The 21,825-nt window shown below is 38.7% G+C and overlaps 1 protein-coding gene across 4 annotated transcripts in view; it reads right to left on the bottom strand.

Moving 5' to 3' along the window:
* LOC106090029 (uncharacterized) overlaps positions 1 to 21,825 on the bottom strand; it is a 176,420-nt gene that overhangs the window by 89,820 nt on the left and 64,775 nt on the right. For all 4 annotated transcript variants that reach the window (XM_013256071.2, XM_013256069.2, XM_013256068.2 and 1 more), the window contains one exon: positions 5,170 to 5,225. The gene's annotated coding sequence lies outside the window, so the exon portion shown is untranslated. The remainder of the gene's footprint in view (positions 1 to 5,169; positions 5,226 to 21,825) is intronic.

Below are 21,825 nucleotides of genomic sequence, written 5' to 3'. Positions count from 1 at the left end.
AAAAACTTCCCACCAAAGAGATGTCGCACAGCGGTACGCCGTTCGGACTCTGCTATAAAATGGAGACCCCTTATCATTGAGCTTTAACTTGAATCGGACAGCACTCATTGATATGTTGGAAATTTTCCCCTGTTACTTAATGGAATGTTCATGGGCAAATTCGCATATCAGGATAGAGATCGGTTTGGACTATACTTGGCTATGTTTTTCGAAGTCCCAAGAAAAGACATTGTTCAATTGGTTTAAACTTGTTGTTGAAGCCAGTTCAACATTTATTTATGACCCTTATTTTATGGATTGAATTATTCGATCTCTTAAATCCACAATTACTAGAACTCTCAACGTTAACTTTCTTTAACCTACCAACTTTCACATGAATTCTTAAAATATGGTATCTTTATAATTTTGGCTTGTTGTGCAGGGAAAGCTTTTACTCATTTTCAATATGAAAACTATCTGTCTTACTTCTACTTCTAACTATATTGCTGACACTTTTTTGTAATGGTTGACTCTTATGTACCGGGCATTAAAAGAACCACTTGTGCAGCATCACCAACCAAAGGCGTTAAGAAGAGGCTTAATAAATTGTGTCCAAAAATACACAAACTGAAATTTGGTCTTTTCTTATTAAACCCTCCACCATAGCATAGGGGGCATACTAATTTTGTCATTCCGTTTGTAACACATTGAAATATTCATCTGAGACCCAACAAAGTATATATGTTCTTGATGGTCTTGATATTCTAGTCGATTTAGCCATATACGTCTGTCGAAAGCACGCTAACTTCCCAAGGGATATAGATAGGCGCTTGAAATTTTGCACAAATACTTCCTATTAGTGTAAGTCGGTTGGGATTGCAAATGGACCATATTGGTCCATGTTTTGATATAGCTGCCATATGAACCGCTCTAGGATCTTGGCTTCTTGAGTCTCTAGAAATTTTTAACAACTATGTTAAGTATGGTCCAAATCAGCTCATAACTTGATATAGCTGCATAAACCGATGTCGGATCTTGACTTCTTGAGTCTCTAGCGTACGCACATTTTCGATATGGTTAAAAATTTGTATGTGATGTTTTTGTATGACTTCCAACAACTATACCAAGTAAGGTCGAAATTGGTACAAAACTTAATAAAGCTCCCATATAAACCGATCTCGTGATTTGAATTTTTCAGCCTCGGGAGGGCGCAATTCTTATCCGATTTGGATAATTTTTTTTTTTTGACGACTACTCCTGTGACCTTCCACATACGTACCAAATATGGTCTGAATCGGTCAATTACCTCATATAGCTCCCATATAAACCAATCTCCCGATTTTACTTCTTGAGCCCCTATAGGGAGCAACCGTAGCGCAGAGGTAAGCATGTCCGCCTATGACGCTGAACGCCTGGGTTCGAGTCCTGGCGAGACCATCAGAAAAAAATTTTCAGCGGTGGTTTTCCCCTCCTTATGCTGACAACATTTGTGAGGTACTATGCCATGTAAAACTTCTCTCCAAAAAGGTGTCGCACTGTGGCACGCCGTTCGGACTCGGCCATAAAAAGGAGACCCCTTATCATTGAGGTGAAAACTTGAATCGGACTGCACTCATTGATATGTGAGAAGTTTGCCCCTGTTCCTTAGTGGAATGTTCATGTTCATGAGCCTATAGGGCTCAATTCATATCCAACTTGGATGAATTTTTGCACAATGACTTCTACTATGGTCTCCAACATCCAAGTATGGCTAGAATCGGTCGATAATCTGAAATAGCTCCAATAACATGGAGCTATAATTTCTATCCATTATCTTTTGTTTCCCTATAAAGAGATATCGGACAAAAAAACTTGACAAATGCCATCCATGGTGGAGGGTATATAAGATTCGGCCCGGCCGAGCTGAGCATGCCTTTACTTGTTTTTGATCTATTTCCAAACTGATGCATGACTTTTTTAACAATTCTGGAGCTCTATATTAATTGACTAATTCTCGGAGTTGTACAATTGTAATTTAGAGAGAGAAATTAACATGTAATTTAGTAAAATTGGCTAAGAATTATGCTCTCTGCGGGCTATATAATGAAATATGCACCGATTTTGCCAACTTACAATCCGAATAAATCTACATAAATAAGAAGTATTTGTGCAACATTTCTAGTGGCTAGCTTTACTCATTAGGTAATTTCGATTAACAGACAGACGGACCGTCCACGTGAGCATGGTTAAATGTACTTAAAATGTCATGGCGATTAAGAATATGCTTAAAATTCGAGGTTTTATGAACGGAATGACGAAGTTTGTATACCCTCATCTCCTAGTTATTTTCAAATTTCGACGGATTCGGGTAAAAATATTTCTTAGTGAGCTAAACTCACTAATTGTTCTCCATTCCACACCCCAACTTGATTCCAATTTGGTATTGTATCCCCACCTATGTGTCGGAGTCTATTAGGCACGAAAGGCGAGCAATACCATAAGATATGCTTTAATATCTCCACATTTTTCCCACATGGTCCACATATGCTATCACTTGTCGCCCCTATTCTGCATAAGTGCTCTCTTAGTCCTATGTTTCCCGTAATGACACCGATATCCATACTAATCACATGTTTATTTCCATTCAGCATCAGCTTCGTCTTGAATCTTGAATCGGACTGCACTCATTGGTATATGAGAAGTTTGTCCCTGTTCCTTAGTGAAATGTTCATGGACATTTGCATTTGCATCAGCTTCGTCTTCTCACGACCCGGATGCCCCCATAAAAATTTCGTCGACCTACCAGTCTTTTCTTTGTTCGTAGTCTCACACGATCTTAACTCAGACTGCGTCAACCCGAAAGGTTTCGGAATAACCCAGTTTATTGACGGCAGTCCCCTGGCCTTCATTGCCAAATCGTATGCTCTTTTATATCCCCTTTCTCCGCAATGACCCTGCACCCATTCTCTCATCTTCTAAGTCTCATAGCCGTAGTGGTTGTCTCACACTTAATTTGTGTGGCTATGGGTCTAATGTCTAAAATAGTCTCCAGTGCCCTAGTGGGTGTGGTCCTCATCGATCCGCCTATGCCAAGACAACATGTTCTCTGAACTTGTTGTATTTTTCTTCCGTTGCACATTTTCTCCCTCGCAGTCCACCAAACTACTGAGGCGTAAGTGATTATGAGTCTAATCACGCTCCTGTAGAGCCATGCCCCATTTCGAGCCTAGGGCCCGTCTCCGTAGTGCCCAACATCCGTGAGCGTTTTAGGTACGCTCCCGAATGTGACACTTCCAGTTCAGTTTCATGTTCAAGGTCACTCCTAAGAGTTTGACCTTGTCAGATATGGAAATCGTTCTGCTGAGGAAACGTGGTGCGTCAAATTGATCCAACTTTGTCTTCCTCGTAGACAAACAGATTTAAGTTTTCTCTGGCTTAACATTGAAACCCCTAGGTCTAACCCAGTCGTATGTCAATTCCAAAACCCTTTCGCTATTTTTGCATAGCTATTGTATAGCTAATTCGGACCCCTCGATGTCAATGCATACCGCCAATATGTATATCTTGGCATCGTAGGATGGTTGATTAGAGGATTAGACGACCATCCCTTGACATACAGTGGTAGCCATGTCGAAAAATTAGTTTTTATTGTCATGCATGAGGTTGTCAAAGTCCTCAACATAGCCATGTAGAAGTTCGCTTGTTTTTCGTTCACCGATTTCGAAGATCCACTGGTCGATGTTGATAGTCATAAATTCATTATTAGACTGATTTTTCTGGCTTCGCGATAAGAAGAAAAGTAGATTATCCGAAATTAAACATAGTGTGCCCGGTTATGTATATGGCCACCACTGTAGGTATGCTTCTTGTATCTCAGCAATTCGCTAAGTCTCCTATTAATTATTATGAGTATTATGAGTAGAAAGATGTAAGACTTATATGTCTATAGGCCTTCGGTGTCGCATAGCGTGCCTTGCCGGGTTTAGGAATAATCACCATCATTGTCTTCTGCTAGGGTATCGGAGTATATGCAATTCCTAGGCATGCTGTGAATATAGCGACCAGATTGGGCGCCAGGTAGTCCACCTCCATCTATTGTAACGCCATTTACAGGTCTGCAATCTTAGCCTCCGATCAGCCTCAATACTCTAGAAAGCCTCGCATTTATTTGGGTTATTTCAGTCAAATGGGACAAACATTGAAGTAAATACGAAAAACTTATTTAAAAAATCAAAATATTGAAAATTATCAGGAAAACTGAATTTTTACTATTTTTTTTAGAAAGTAAAATGTTTACGTTTCTTTAAAAAAAAACACTTGTCCGAAATACTTAAATGAAATTTTGTTAAAATGTATTATAAAAATAAAACGACTTTTGGCAAACGTTGAGCACTACGCATTAGCAGCCCAAACTACCCCCAGAATGAGAATTCATAATTTGTATAGAAAACTAGGAAAATTCGCCTCAAATCCTCAGATTCGGTGTGAAACATTGTGTACTTATATTCCTCAGAATAGTTGCTTTACATTGCTTGAGCACATTTCGATAAAAAAAAAACGGAGAAAGAACACCCGGTAAATGGAAAAATGCCATAAATTACTCCATTCGTTCACGGCAACAATTAAGCGTTTGACGTATAGCAATTACATCCAGCTGCAGTTGACTTGCATTTGCGCTAATTTTGCCTTCAACAATTTCTCAACAGCAATTTGAGATTTTCTGCTCTTTTTTCGTTTGAATGTGCATTGTGCAAAAAATAGTCAAGAACAACTTTCCGTTATGAATATTTAAAAATTACCCCTTGCCAACAGCAGCAATGACTTGCTACTGTTGTTGAAATGGCATTTGAATGGGGCAAACAGTTGCGAATCTTTTGTTTTGCCATATGCAAGGGGGCCAGAGAAACAATGGAACGGTAGGTAATGTTTTTAGGTGATTTTTTTGTAACACCCGACACACTCGATCCCATTAAGATGCCTTGGAAATAATTTGCAAGGTGTTTCTGTTGTTACAAATGTTGCAGTACGGACTAAGAATTTTTGAACTGATGCTGTTGCCTGTGTATATTTTGTGAAAATTACAAATCGTGCACTCCCAATTTTGCGAATCGTGACTCAAGAACTTAGAGCGTTTTTTTTTGAGCCGAATGACTAAGTAAAGGGGTTTACGAATCCAAAATTGTCTGATGCGATATTCAAGGAATTACTTACCTTTACATATGTGTCTCCGTTTAAGAGGGATTTTTTATGGAAAAGAGTTCATCAGTCTGAAATAAATAAAAAACACAATTTATTTTGACAAAATATAAAAAAAAATAAAATAAATAAAAAAGGGATAGTAAATAAAACGCAACAATTATATTTGACCGAAACTTATAACCATGTATTGTGTTGAACTAGATTGTATAATAAGGAAGTTTTACAAACTAAAGGGACCTAAGGAGCTTCATCCTTCGAACGTTTGAATATGTTAGGTTAGGTTGAAAAGAGACACTTCTTGTATAAAGACGAAGAAAATAGCTTATTTTAGTCGTAAATTTCATGAGACATTGAACCTCATGAAATTTAATATGTCTCCAAGATACTTGGAGACATATTAAGTCAATTGGAATAGAAAGTGATAATGCATCAATTGATGGACATGTTGATTTAGATGAGATTAATAGGAGTTTCTTGAACATATCTTTTCCTGAGCCAAACGTACATTAATACGACAGTGAATTTAGTAACGTAAACCATAGTAGTAACAACACCTCACCAGACCTACGTTTTGATCTTGAGCGTTTTGAACAAAGCGATATCGTTAGCGCTGTAGAATCGATTAAGTCTAATGCCATTGGTTCTGATGGTATTGACCCAAGATTTTTTAGGATAATTCTACCCTTTATTCTTCCGTATATGTGTCATCTTTTTAACAATATTATTTTAAGGAGTTGCTATCCACAGTCTTGGAAACGGGCAAGGATAGTCCCAATACCAAAGAATAACCAGGAATTTAGGCCAATAGCAATACTTCCATACGTCTCTAAGATATTTGAGACTCTAATCAGCCGGAAAATATCTGAATATATTGCGAATAATTCGCTGCTAACAGATTTTCAATCTGGTTTCCGGCAAAAGCACAGTTGAGCTACTGCACTTTTGAAAGTAGTAGAAGATGTAAGGAGTGATATTGACAGCGATAAAGTTGCCTTTCTTGTTCTTTTAGATCATTCGAAAGCATTTGATTCCGTTGATCCCAATATACTTTGCCTTAAACTGAAACATTTATTTAAATTTTCTGAAAGTACAACGAATCTTATATATTCCTATCTTACGAATAGAAGCCAATCGGTATGTGTTGATAGCCGCTGTTCTAGTTATCTTCCAGTCTCAAGAGGTGTTCCACAGGGGTCTGTATTGGGCCCACTCCTTTTTTCCTTATATAGCAATGACCTTCCTGGACAGTTGCGCAACTGTGGTATTCATATGTATGCCGACGACGTACAGCTGTATATGAGCTCCTCGCCGGAGAGGCTGATCGATGGCGTACTTCGACTAAATAATGACTTGGATAGGATAAACACATGGGCAAACGCCAACGGACTACTTTTAAATCCAACAAAGTCAAAGTGCCTTGTAATTGGTAGGAATCGGGTGACAATGCCGCCCAATCTTGATGTGGCAATTGCTGGAGCCCCAATTGAGATTGTTTCATCTGCAAGAAACCTTGGTTTGGAGTTTGATGATAGACTTTCATGAAAGAATCATGTCAGTATGACAGTGGGCAGGACCTACGGCGTTTTACGAAACTCATATATGAGTCGACAGTATACCCCTTTGTCAATAACAATGCGTTTGGCTAGGACATTTATTCTGCCGAAACTATTATACTCTTGCGAGGTTTTTTACGGTTGTGATGTTACTCATAGGAATAAATTGCACGTGGCCTTTAACGATATCGTTAGATACATTTTTGATTTGCGTAGAAGAGACTGGGTATCTGAATTTGCCAGACAAGTATATGGTGTCTCTTTTAACTCGTTCCTTAAGATACGCTTGTTGCAAATGATCCACAAGATAATTTATACCAATGAACTGTCATATCTGGCTTCTGTATTGCGTTTTGCCAACTCTGCAAGAGGTAAACAAGTAATACATATACGTCATCAATATCGTGTATCTGAACAACAGTTCTTTGTTAATGCTATACGTCTCTGGAATAATCTTCCCAATAGTATTCAAATTATAAGTAATGAACGACAGTTCAAATCTTTGATTTATAATCATTTTAATTAATTAATTGTTTTGTTTTTTTTTTTATAACTATTTTTTAATTTATTTTATTAGTAACTTTGATTAAATTGTTAAATTTTTTTTTAAGTTTCTTTTTCTTCTTTTTTTATTTTGTTTAAACCTTTTTTTAACTTAAATATTGTATCAGTAACTTTGCTTAAATTGTTAAATATTTTGTACCAATTATTGTTCTATTTAAATAAAAACTTGTGGAACTCATTGTATTTATCAATTTACTAACCCATGCTTTATATAAGACACTGTCTTTTGTATGGGTTCTATCATAATAAAATACAAATACAAATATTAATCCACCCATGTCACTATGGACATACACCTAAGCCAGTAATCGTAATCGTGTTGTGCGCTCTAAATACTAAAAAGTAATCTCGAAATAGAAATCTACAAAATCCCTAATTGTTTACCATACCACGCCCTAAGTTGATTCAGGTCTGGTATTGTGTCCCCGCGAAAGCCGAGCTATGGCATAGGAAATGCTCCAACGTTTCATCATCTTCTTCACATGCCCTACTTATGCTATCACTTACCGCACCGATTTTGCATAAGTGTTATGATACCGAAAGCTTTACTGACCACCTGCATTCTTTCTTTCAGTAATAGCCTCGTCTTCTCACAATCTCGATTTCCCCATAGGATTTTCGCCATCCTACCGAACGTTTCCCAGTTTCACAGGGTTACATGTGCATTCGTCGCCCACGCTCTCAACTCGGACTGCGTCGACCCGAAAGGCTTCGGGCTGACCAAGTTTATGAACGGCAGTTCTATGGCCTTCACTGCCAATTAGTCTGCTTTTTCATTCTCCGTTACTACGCAATAACCCGACACCCAAACGATGCGGATTCTGCCATCCTCAGAGAAGGGCTATAATCTCTTTCTTCCACTCCAAGACTGTTCGTGGCCAGTTTACTGTCCGTAAAAATGTTCACACTCTAAGTCCTTGTGTTTACACCACACCACCTCACGCATTCCATGATCGCCCGGATCTCCGTCTGCAGGACCGTATTATAGTCATGCAGTCGAAAACAGATGTCAGCCCCTTGGTTCTCAATGTAGACTCCAGGGGCATTCTGTCCTCTAGGTTTTATGCATGAACTTCCAGATAGCAATACCAGAGTTCCGTCAGTCCAAGACTGGGAGCGGTGCCGCGCACTAGACCTCAAGTGTCATCTCAGGTATCTGGTCGGAAACCTCCTCCCTTCCTTCCTGGTTTCCTATCGTCGCCTCTATGAGGAGTACCTCCTCAATCCATTTCTCCCATCGCCTTAAGTCACATAGCCGCAGAGGCTGGCCCACACTTAATCTTTATGTTAATGGGTCGGATATGTAGAATAGTCTCCACGCCCTAGTGGGCGTGTTCCTCATCGCTCCGCTTATGCCAAGCCAACATGTTCTCTGAACCTGTTGTATTATCCTTACACTGCACTTTTTTCAATCGCAGTCTGACATGCTCCTGTAGAGCCAGAGTACTATCCTGGCTTCTACATAGTGCCCAGAATCTGTGAGCCACTCGGTATGCTCCTGAATGTAACACTTCCAACTCCGAACACTCCTAAGTACTTGACTTTCGCAGATATCGAAATCGTTCTATTGAGGAAAGGTGGTGCGTCAAATTAGCCCACCTCCATCTTCATCGTGAACAAGTATAACATTGAGACCTCTAGGTCTAGCCCAGTCGTATGCCATCTTCAAGACGCATAGCTAGTTCGGATTCTTAACCCTTAGAAGTATTGTAACATCGTCCGAGTCTGCGGGTTCAAATCCCTCGTAAGTCAGCGATAAAATTCTTCCCTGTGGCTCACTCTGTGCCACGCATGTAAGGTATTACGTTTATTTCATAGCACCCCCAACATATCCACCTATTCCTCAGCATCTGGTCTATCCAGTTCCTAAAGACCATGTCCGCCCGGTACTGGCCTAGGGATTCGATCAATGTGTTGGTCTGCACATTGTTAAACGCCCCCGCGTTGTCAATCCATATCGCGAATGTGTACGTCTTGGCATCGTAGCATTCCCCTATTTTATGCACATTCTCGTGCAGGGCAGTCTCCACCGACCTTCTCTTGGCATAAGCATGATGTTTGTATTTGTGCAGTTCGCTGGATGTCCTACTCCTTATCAGGTATCCACAATACGTAAGGACATAAGGCTAATAGATCTGTAGGCCTTTGGTGTAATAACTTGGTGTGGGTCTGGGTATAAATACCACCCTTGTCTCTTGCCAGCCTTTCGGAGTATATGGACGCCCTAAGCACGCTGTGAAAATAGTGGCTAGATGGGGCGCCAGATAGTTGGCCCCCTTCTGTAGTAACACCGGAAATATTCAATCAGGTTCGGGTGACTTAAATGGTTGAAATTTTCTTAAGACTCCCGGTGCCTCCGTGAGGCCCGTCGTATCCTGTGGAAAATGTGTTTGCATCAAGATTCTCAGCAAGTCCTCCGTTGTCTCTGCTCCACACCATGTCGTCTACTAACGTTTCAGATTGGAGATGGGTTTTTGAGAAAAATTTTTCATCTTGGCGGCGTCATTAACTCCATCGACCTGTTCACAGAAAAACTTCCACGATGCACGTTTTGCCGCTCTGATAATCTTATTGTATACCTTGAGTGGAGGCCACCGTAGCGCAGAGGTTAGCATGTCCTCCCATGACGCTGAACGCCTGGGTTCGAATTCCGGCGAGACCATCAGAAAAAATTGCATAACTTGAGCAGTATGTAATACACATCCCAATATATTGGGTTGCCCAAAAAGTAATTGCGGATTTTTTAAAAGAAAGTAAATGCATTTTTAATAAAACTTAGAATGAACTTTAATCAAATATACTTTTTTTCTAAAGCAAGCTAAAAGTAACAGCTGATAACTGACAGAAGAAAGAATGCAATTACAGAGTCACAAGCTGTGAACAAATTTATCAACGCCGACTATATGAAAAATCCGCAATTACTTTTTGGGCAACCCAATACTTCCGCTTTTTTATGACGTGCCCTGTTATAAAGTCTACGGACATCTTTCCCAATATTTTCTTGCGGTGATTGCCTTTATCGAAGAGGAAAATTATCTTCGGAAGGCCACACTACTGCAGTCGTAATCCTGTTGTCATTGTCGTCAATGTCTTCAATGCTTCGATAATCTAAATAACCTTGCCAAGCCTTTTTCTGATTAGTCTTCTTCATATTCTTAGGTTTCTAAAGGGATCAGTGTAAAATGACCCTGTAAGGGACGAGAGTCCTCGTGGACAGGATAATTGTCCGACTTAAGCGCTTTACCTTAGTATTTTAAATAACTAAGATTCTATTTAGGTACTGATTATCGAAAGATTAAAATTTTAACATTCTTAAGAGTTTAACATAACACAAAGTTCAAATCGGTTTATAACCTGATATATAAACCGATCTTGGGTCTTGACTTCCTGAGCATCTAGAGGGAGCAATTCTTATCCGATGTGGCTGAAATTTTGCACGTGGTGTTTTCGTATCACTTTCAATAACAGTGCCAAATGGTTTAAATCGGTTCATAACCTGATATAGCTGCCATATAAACCGATCTTGGGTCTCGACTTCTTGAGCTGCTAGAGGACGCAATTCTCATCCGATTTGTCTGAAACTTTACATGTAATGTTTTATTTTGACTTACAATAACTGTGCTAAGTATAGTTGAAATCGGTTCATAACCTGATATAGCTGCCATTTATACCGATCTTGGATCTGGACTTCTTGAGCCAATAGAGGACGCAATTCTTATACGTTTTGTCTGAAATTTTACACGTGGTGTTTTGATATCACTTTCAATAACCGTGCTAAGTATGGTTCAAATCGGTTCATAATCTAATATAGCTGCCATATATACCGATCTTGGATCTAGACTTCTTGAGCCAATAGAGGGCGCAATTCTTATCCGATTTGGCTGTAATTTTGTACAACGACTTTTCCCATGAGTTTCAACATGCGTGTCCAATTTGGTCCTAATCGATCTATAGCCTCATACAGATCCCACATAAACCGATCTCCCGAATATGATTCTTGAGACTCTACAAGGCGCAATTCTTAACCGAATGGACTGAACCCAATGACTTCTATTATGGTCTTCAACATTCAATTCACTTATGGTACGAATCGGACTATAACTTGACATATCTCCAATAGCATAACAATTCTTATCCATTATTCTTTGTTTGCCTTAAAAGGAAATACCGCGCAAAGAACTCGACAAATGCGAACCATGGTGTAGGGTATATAAGATTCAGCACTCCCTTACTTGATGAATTTTTTTATGTTATATTGGAGGTCATTCTATATTTTCACAGAAAGGAAGAAAAATATCGGTCAACCGCTAATGTCTATTTATATATTTATATATAAAAGATTTTCTCCAAACTTAATTTTGACAGAAAATAACGTCGCTTTGAATAATGTATTGCTGTCGATTTGTAACCATGCCAAGACACAACACCACTATGATAATCTTTCTAATGACCCATTGCTCCAATTACCACCAATAAGATTAGAAAATCGATATGTCCATTTAAATTAATCCAAGATTGAATTGATCCCATTGAATGGAAATGGGTCAACCATTAACGGGGACATTTTAGGCAACTCAAAACCTTACCAAATAATTTGCTCATTACATGTATGTTTAAGCAATGTTTGCTATAAAAAAAAACGCCCAAAGCAATTGTAAATACGCGTTCTATGTTTGTTTGTACCGGTGGAGGCTAATAACCCAACATCATGAACAACCTCCACGACCACTCCATATAATTTTCTAATTACCAACAATGTTTGCATGTCGGAAAGGCAAGTCATTCGACTGTCATAGTGTCGCTCATTCATTCGTTTGTTCATTCTTATGGTGTCTATAAGCCATTTCGTCTAACATTTGGCCATTTTTCATTGTTTTTCACTTTGGTCTCCCCATCTACAGCGTTTGTGGCTGAGTCTAGTAAAATCAAATTAAGGTCTCGACGTCATACAACCAAAGGGTGGGGCTACTACATATGCTCTCCGAATAGATACCCTCGTTGTTGTATAACCATGAATGGATTCCTATGTATTTGGCGTGCCAGCGACAACCAACTTCTAATTTGGTTTGAGTTGACCGCTTTATTTGATATTCGTAGACAATATTTGGCCGTTTAAAACGTTGTTTTCTATTTCCTTTGTCATCGTTGGTAGTGGCAGAAGAAGATTTCTATTTGAGTTTAGAAATGTAATAACATGCATTGAACTCCCGAATAGTTACAAAAAAGAAAAAAAGAAAGGGGGTTGAACAAAAGATAGCATTATTTTTCATAACATTAAGGGGTAACGAAATACTGTGAGGAGGTGTGGGGGTTGCTGATCAAAAACCCCGCGGATCACATTTGAATAAACTTCGAATGTAGTGGACCAATATAAGAAAACAAATCTATGTCTAGTTACTCACGCACTACCTCCTTAATTAGGTGGCCAGGACAGAATGTATGATTCCATGGTCGAACTTAGTAGATTTCAACAAGCGCTCCCAATTAAGTCTATTATTAAATTCAATTATGTAGTTAAAGGGAGGCCACTGTAGCGCAGAGATTACAATGTCCACCTATGACGCTGAACGCCTGGATTCGAATCCTGGAAAAACAGTCAGACAAAGATGGCTCGTCTCCGGAAGTAACCTCTTTACGACAGTATATATTGAATCAAGTGCGAATGAAGTTATATCTGGTATAGAAAATGGTTCGCTAAATAACGTTAAGTCACTTGCTCAGCAGATGAATATTTTCCTACTTCAGTGTTGTAGTCCGATCCCACTAGAACGTCAAATAAATTGTTAAGGCTTTTTAAGATTGTTCACATTTGGGTCTCTTTTCTGCTGATTTGCGTTCCAATAAGAAGCAGAAAAACGACTAATGAGGTGAGTGCCAATGCGAAAGAAGGCGTAAGCAGTTTGTTTTGTAATGAGTTTTCACTATGGGTGTATTGGCGTCAATTATAAGAAGCGAAGTTTCAAATACGCTCACTAGCAATTTTGGCTCTCATGAGCTAAAGACAAAAAAAAAGATATGAACATATGATGACATCTGAAATACATATCAATGGAAGCTTATCTAAATATCAAAACCAATCATTCTTGAGCCATAAAAGTACGTTAGGTTAGGTTAGGTTGAAAAGAGAGTGCAGATATTAATCCGGCCCATGCCACTATGAATATACACCTAAGCCAGTTATCGGCTTGTTGTGCGCTCTAAAAACTATAAAGTAAACTCTAAAAAGAAAATTTCAAGTTACGAATTCCGTGCTACTTACAAAATCCTTAATTGTTTTCAATACCACTCCCCTAAGTTGTTTCATGTCTGGTATTGTGTCTACAACTAAGTGCCAATATTTGTTAGACGCGAAAGCCGAGCAATGACAAAGGAAATGCTCCAACGTCTCATCATCTTTTCCGCATGCCCTACAAATACAGCTCCGATTTCACATAAGTGAGCTCATAGTCCTATGTGTTCTGTTATGATACCAAAAGCTATACTGACCTCCTTCTTGCTCCCTTTCAGTAATATCCTCGACTTCTCACGATCTGGTTCCTTCCATGAGATTTTCTCTGTCCTACCGACCGTTTCGCTGTTCCACAATGTTGCATGCGCATTCGTCGCCCACTCCCTTAACTCACACTTAGTCGACCCGAAAGGCTTCGGGTTAACCAAGTTTATTGACGGCATTCCTCTGGACTTCACCAGAGGAGCCATAAAAGTAACATATGTTAAATTTATTAAACTTTTGTGAAATTTTCTTATAAAATTTGTTACACCTCGAAATATTCGTCTAGATCTAGATCGTCATTTTAAGTTGATCTAGCCATGTCCGCCCGTCTGTCTGTCGAAAGCACCGTAACTCTCGAAGGAGTAAAGCTAGGCACTTGAAATAAAGCACAAATTAGTGTAGGTCATTGGGATTGTAAATGGGCCAAATCGGTTCATGTTTTGATATATCTGACATATAAACCGATCTTGGTTCTTGACTTTTTGAGCCTCTAGAGGGCAAATCGGTTCATCACCTGATATATCTGCCATATAAACCGTTTCCCCGATTAGACTTCCTGAGCTTCTAGTGGGCGCAATTCTTATTCTTACATTATTGTTTTTAAACAAAAAATTTACGTATAATATGCCAAAAACGTAGATTAACAAATACTTTAATAATCTTCGAAAAGTTAGAAAATTTGGAACGTTTTTCTGCAACAATGAGAAAATTTTTTATGTTTGCTGATATCAGCAAACTTTTAGATTCAATATTAACACCAAATTGTCCTTTACCTCATTGGCAATGACGAGGCAACACTTTTATCTGACTGAACTGAAAATGTTGTTGTTGCCGGTTATAAATGGCTATATTCCAAAACACCTCCTTAAGGATTCCCTCTTCCCAACATAATGCATCTTTTAGTAAGTAAATTAAAATTTCTTACGGTAGTATTGATAGCTGGTGTTTCCAGCACTTTCATGCTTATTTAGTTTTACATTATTGAAGGTGCTTTCAACGTCGAGAAATTATTCCATTATAGATTGACAGCATTATAGCCGTCTTTGTGGCCAACTAAGTCATTAAGGTGTGTTTTTTGTGGACCTGCATAGAGCTGCAGAATTTTATCCAGAATTTGTTCTGAGCCTTTTTCAGCTTGCCTTGTATTTTCTTGACCCTATGGATGTAACAGCGTTTGTGATACGGTTGACCATCACATCAATGTTCTTCGCAGTTCCATTCTTCAGTTCGTACAAGACATAGCCGTCCGCCTTTCTTCCGCTTAGCCGAGGGATCACTTCTGGTCATCCAGGACATCCCAGTCACATATTCTTCCACTAATATTCTCTGACTCAAAGTTAACTTTTAGTATCTTCTGCATGTTTATTTTCCTTTTCCTTTCCAAGAATGTCTTAGAATCCAAGACGTCTTAGTGCCCGAACCATTTCTCCATTAACCCATAATTCCAGAATAGGTTAAGTTGAAAATCGGGTGTGGATATTAATCCGTCCCATGCCACATACACCTAATGGTTGGTGCTATGTTCGTTTTTCACTGTTGAAAACCCTTTATTCGCGATTACTTTTTTGAAACATTACGAAAATAGCAACGATACAATAGTAATTTTATTATAAGTTTGCCATAAGTAGTAAGGGAATGTCCTACTGAATGAAATCGGCAAGTTTTTTAGCTTTAAAATCTATTATCTAAAAAAAGTAATCGGCGAAAAATATCGCGAAAAGCGAATATAGTACCAGCATTTAGCCAGTAATCGGCTTAGACATTAAACGGTAATCAGTAATTGCTGGATAAGAACAACATCTAATCCTACTGTCATCAGGAGAACCTTCAGAGCCGCCGAAGTGACTTTACAATGATGGCGACTTATCTGGAAACCATAGTTAAGACTACTGCTGTCGAAGTACCTTTCTACTCCCCTCCTATACCACAAGCGCACATCTTGTTGAATAGAGCGGACTATCTGCAAGACTAAGAAATACCTAACATATTTCAGGAAACCAAATCGTGGATATGCCTCAAGCGAACAACATTTTAATTCTTCGACATAAGATCCAAGATTGTGTGGCTCAATCTAAATGTTAAGAGGTCTATCGCTTTGTTATCGTTGGCTAGAACACAAGTCTCACGCACCGTGTCCGTCATGATAGATAATTGTTTTACTGAAAAACATGCTGATAGACAAAGGCCGGTTTCCCGTAGACAAAACTAAGTTCGTGATAACTAACCGGTATACTAATTTATCAAGGGTATAAATCTCCTGTTAACAATTCTGGTTTTCTTCTAAACTTTTAAGGAAACTTGCAAAATATGGCAATATTACCCAGCAATCAGCAAAAAGAGTGTTCGCATACTCAAAAATTTGCACAATTTTTTACTGAAAGTCATTCGTTTGCTAGTAAAAGAGAGAGCGTAAAAGCGAACAAGTAAAAAGGCGTTAAGTTAGGCCGGGCCGAACTTTGTATACCCACCACCTCGGGTATATATGTAAACCACCTTTCATCAAAATCCGGTGCAAATTGCATACCTTATATCCCACAGCTGTAATATCGAAATATGTTTCGATTTGGACCAAATACTAGTCGGTACAAGTCATTGTTCAATTGTGTATAACAAAATATTGGTCTTTTTAGAAGCTATAACTAAAAACATACTGATCTGAACCATATACAATACGGATGTCGAAAAGCCTAACACAACGCACTGTCCCAAATCTCGGCGATATCGGAAATTAAATGCGCCTTTTATGGGTCCAAAACCTTTAATCGAGAGATCGCTCTATATCGCAGCTATATTCAAATCTGATCCGATCTGGGCCAAATTGAAGAAGGACGTCGAAGAGCCTAACGCAACTCACTGTCTCAAATTTCGGAAAAATCGGACAATAAATGGGGCTTTTATGGCCCCAAAACCTAAAACCGAGAGATCGGTCCATATGGCAGCTATATCCAAATCTGGACCGATCTCAGCCAAATTGACGAAGGATGTCGAAGGGCCTAACGCAACTCACTGTTTCATATTTCAGCAAAATCGGATAATAAATGTGGCTTTTATGGGCCTAAGACCATAAATCGGAGGATCGGTCTATATGGCAGCTATATCCAAATCTGAACCGATCTGGGCCAGGATGTCCTAATCGTCTTAGATTTTTACGCTGATCAAGAATATACATATACTTTATAGGGTCGGAAATAGATATTTTGATGTGTTGCAAACGGAATGACAAAATGAATATACCCCCATGCTTGGGTGGTGTGTATAAAAATACTTGAAGAATTTTGTAGTGTGAGATTGCAAATTTCTTACTCTCCCGCAAATTTTTACGGGCAAATTGTTACTGGAAAACTATGCGAATACACCCAATATTACGCAGCAGTCGGCAAATAAAAAACAGCTGATTGTATATTACCATCTGCAAAAATTTATCGGGTCAATGAGCCACTAAACGGCACCCATCTGCAGGTTAAGTTTTATCGATAGGATAAGCAATGAGCATTTATTCAGAAAACCAAATTCCGTTAACAAGAAGAATATCGATATGATAAATTGTGACCGGGGAATGAGAAACCGGTTCTAAAGGTTGTCAATTACGATTTCTGCAGAAATTTTGTAGACATCGAGGACGAGCAAATTATCTGCTGTGTTTGTCCTGCAATGACAAGTAGAAGGAGTTTCCCATTTTTTTTTTTAGAGATTTGTCTTGAAAGAATAAACATTTTCGTTAAAAGTGACAACTTTTTAAACTATACGTGCTTGCTGAAAACAGGAAAAGTCATTCAAAAATTAAGGTTCTTAACAATTCCCATGAAATTGATGGGCAATAAGTTTTTGTTCATGAGAATTAAAATATACAGAATGACATAAATATTGCAATATGTGCAAAGCTTGAGCAGATTGTTCACAAGGATCTCAGTAATTATTCTTCGAAGCGCTTGTTTTTTATTATATTGAAGATCGGGTTCTTTAAAAATAATTGGTCATGCTTCCACTTTTTAAAAATAAAAATCTTGGCACTATATTTCAATACACAATTCCGAGCACGTAGTGCGAAGCGACAATGATGGTTCCATTTGATTGTTTCATTGATAAACTCGACTGGCTTGTCGTCACACCTTGTTCGCCGAAAGTCAACGCTCATATGCGCACAAGGGGCGCATATGTATAGGAAAACTGTAATCATCTTAATGATGACTTCATTTCAACTCGTTGGAGTCATCTTGCCGAAACAATCTCAAAACGAGAGTGTAACCCATGTCACCACCCATGGCTTAGCTTGGCTACGTATTAAGCTTGACATATTTTTATACCCTCCACCATAAGATGGGGGGTATACTAATTTCGTCATTCTGTTTGTAACTACTCGAAATATTCGTCTGAGACCCCATAAAGTATATATATTCTTGATCGTCGTGACATTTTATGTCGATCTAGCCATGTCCGTCCGTCTGTCCGTCCGTCCGTCTGTCTGTCGAAAGCACGCTAACTTCCGAAGAAGTAAAGCTAGCCGCTTGAAATTTTGCACAAATACTTCTTATTAGTGTAGGTCGGTTGGTATTGTAAATGGGCCATATCGGTCCATGTTTTGATATAGCTGCCATATAAACCGATATTGGGTCTTGACTTCTTGAGCCTCTGGAGTGCGCAATTCTTATCTGATTGGAATGAAATTTTGCATGACGTGTTTTGCTATGATATCCAACAACCTTGCCAAGTATGGTTCAAATCGGTCCATAACCTGATATAGCTGCCATATAAACCGATCTTGGGTTTTGACTTCTTGAGCCTCTAGCGTGCGCAATTCTTATCCGATCAGAATGAAATTTTGCACGACGTGTTTTGTTATGATATCCAACAACTGTGCCAAGTATGGTCTAAATCGGTCCATAACCTGATATAGCTGCCATATAAACCGATCTTGGGTCTTGACTTCTTGAGCCTCTAGAGTGCGCAATTCTTATCCGATTGAAATGAAATTTTGCACTATGTGTTTTGTTGCGATATCCAATAAATGTGCCAAGTATGGTTCAAATCGGTCCATAACCTGATATAGCTACCATATAAACCGATCTTGGGTCTTGACTTCTTGACCCTCTAGAGGGCGCAATTCTTATCCGATTGGAATGGAATTTCGCACGACGTGTTTTGTTATGATACCCAACAACTGTGCCAAGTATGGTTCAAATCGGTCCATAACCTGATATAGCTACCATATAAACCGATCTTGGGTCTTGACTTCTTGAGCCTCTAGAGGGCACAATTCTTATCCGATTTGAATGAATTTTTGCACGAAATACTTCGTTATGATATCCAACAACTGTGCTAAGTATGGTTCAAATCGGTTCATAACCTGATATAGCTGTCATATAAACAGATCTGGGGATTTGATTTCTTGAGCTTCTAGAGGGCGCAATTCCTATCCGATTTGGCTGAAATTTTGCATGACGTATTTTATTTTTACTTTCAACAACTGTGTCAAATAAGGTTCAAATCGGTTCATTACCTAATACAGCTGCCATATAAACCGATCTGGGATCTTGACTTCTTGACCCCTAGAGGTCGCAATTATTATCCGCTATGCCTGAAATTTTGTACGATGGATCCTCTCATGACCATCAACAAACGTGTTTATTATGGTCTGAATCGGTCTATAGCCCGATACAGATCCCATATAAATCGTTCTCTCTATTTTACTTCGTGAGCCCCAATGGGCGCAATTCTTATACGAATTGGCTGAAATTTTACACAGGTCTCCAACATATAATTTAATTGTGGTCCAAACCGGACCATATCTTGATATCGTTTTAATAGCAGAGCAACTCTTTTCTTATATCCTTTTTTGCCTAAGAAGAGATGCCGGGAAAAGAACTCGACAAATGCGATCCATGGTGGAGGGTATATAAGATTTGGCCCGGCCGAACTTAGCACGCTTTTACTTGTTTAAATTTGTTTTTGGATAAGCCAAGCATTAAAGAAAATCAAAATTTGTAAGAAAAGTATTGTTTATCTTTCCAAGATCATGACTTGATGTGTTTTTATTTTATTTTGCAGAAATCACAATATGAACTGGAGCACTTATTTCCTCTTAGGCTTATTCTAGACTTCATGATATATGAATCTTTACTCTCTTTTTCCGCTCGAAAGTCAAGCAGCCCTCTTTCTCGGAGACAAAGTTAACTTTTCAAGATCATGGCTGAGCGCGCGCACAAATGAATTGTGTTTCGCCTTAACATTTTACGCCTCACACACCATGCATTTCCCAATTTGTACGCATGCGTGCAAACAAATCTAATAAATGATTGTTTATAACTAACAAATGCTTGTTTCTGCTGCCAAACGTTGCATGAAATGCTTTACTTCATATGAGTCTGCTGCAATTGCTTGTTTTAGAGGTTTGCCCTGTTTTTTGGGCGGTAAAAGTAGTTAAAGCTTTTCTTTTTTTTATTTTAATGAGGGTGAATTAGCTTTTGTCTTTTTTTTTTTGTAAGAAATCTTTAATTGCAATACACAGACACACACAAACGTATGTCGGCAGGGAGTGTAGAGAAGAAATGAATTAAGATTTTGAAATTGTGACATAACCCTTAACGAATGCACAAATGAATGTGTTATGGAGTTTCATACAGAAATGCCGAAATCGAATATGCGTTTGATGCAATGTACTACAAATAGAGTCGAATAACACCTCACAACGAAAAAAGCATCGAGCATCATGGCCAACTTGACACTCAAAAGAACTGAATCTACCATGGACCGTATTACGAAAGACTATTTCGATAGGGATGGCTAGGAAAGGTGATAATGCTAGTCTGCAATCAGATTCACTTAGACAATTTTGTGGAAAGAAAGATGCTCTCTTGTTTATATACGCAAAAAATTAATTCATTAGCCACAAACGAAATTTGAGACAAGTAAACTATATTTGTAAACAAGAAAGAGCGTGCTAAGTTCGGCCGGGCCGAATCTTATATACCCTCCACCATGGTCGTATCGGTCGAGTTCTTTGCGCAGTATCTGTTTTTAGGCAAACAAAGTATAATGAAAAAGGACGGAGGACGGTCGGAGCAGCTATATTAAGTTATAGTCCGATTCGGGGCTCAAAAAGCGAAATCAGAAGATCGGTTTATATGGGAGCTCTATCAAGCTATAGATCGATTCTGACCATATTGCACACGTATTTTGAAGGCCATGGGAGGAGCCGCAGTACAAAATTTGTGCCAAATAGGATGAGAATTGCGTTCTCTAGAGGCTCAAGAAGTCAAGATCTCAGATCGTTTTGTTATGACTTTCAGTTATTGGAAGTCATAACAAAACACCTCATGCTAAATTTCAGCCAAATCGGAAGAGAATTGCGCCCTCTAGAGGATCAAGAAGTCAAGACCCAAGATCGGTTTATATCTTGGTTATGGAACGATTAGGACCATACTTCGCACATTTGTTGAAAGTGATATCAAAATACTATGTGCAAAATTTCGGTCAAATCGGACGAGAATTGCGCCCTCCATGGGCTCAAGAAGTCAAGACCCAAGATCGGTTTATATGGCAGCTATATCAGGTTATAGACCGATGTGAAACATACTTAGTACAGTTGTTGGAAGTGATATCAAAACACTATGTGCGAAATTTCAGTCAAATCGGACGAGAAATGCGTCAAGAACCAAGATCAGTTTGTATGGCAGCTATATCAAAACATGGACCGATTTGTCCCATTTACAATCCCGACGTACACTAATAAGAAGTATTTGTGCAAAATTTCAAGCGTCTAGCTTTACTCCTTCGGAAGTTAGCGTGCTTTCGACAGACAGACGGACGGACATGGCTAGTTCGACATAAAATGTCACGGCGATCAAGAATATATATACTTTATGGGGTCTTAGACGCATATTTCGAGGTGTTATAAACAGAATGACGAAATTAGTATACCCCCATCCTATCGTGGAGGGTATAAATATGACGGGACTTTGTTTACACCAAAATTGTGGGATTTTATGATAAATTCATGCAAGAATTTATGCATCGAAGTAAATCCAAATATACTCTTAAAGAGTTGTTATTTACTAACTG

Source organism: Stomoxys calcitrans, chromosome 4 (genome assembly GCF_963082655.1).
Source record: "Stomoxys calcitrans chromosome 4, idStoCalc2.1, whole genome shotgun sequence".
NCBI classification, from domain to species: Eukaryota; Metazoa; Arthropoda; class Insecta; order Diptera; family Muscidae; genus Stomoxys; species Stomoxys calcitrans.
Note: the sequence above shows the minus strand (reverse complement) of the source record. Positions and strands in the feature narration are given on the sequence as shown.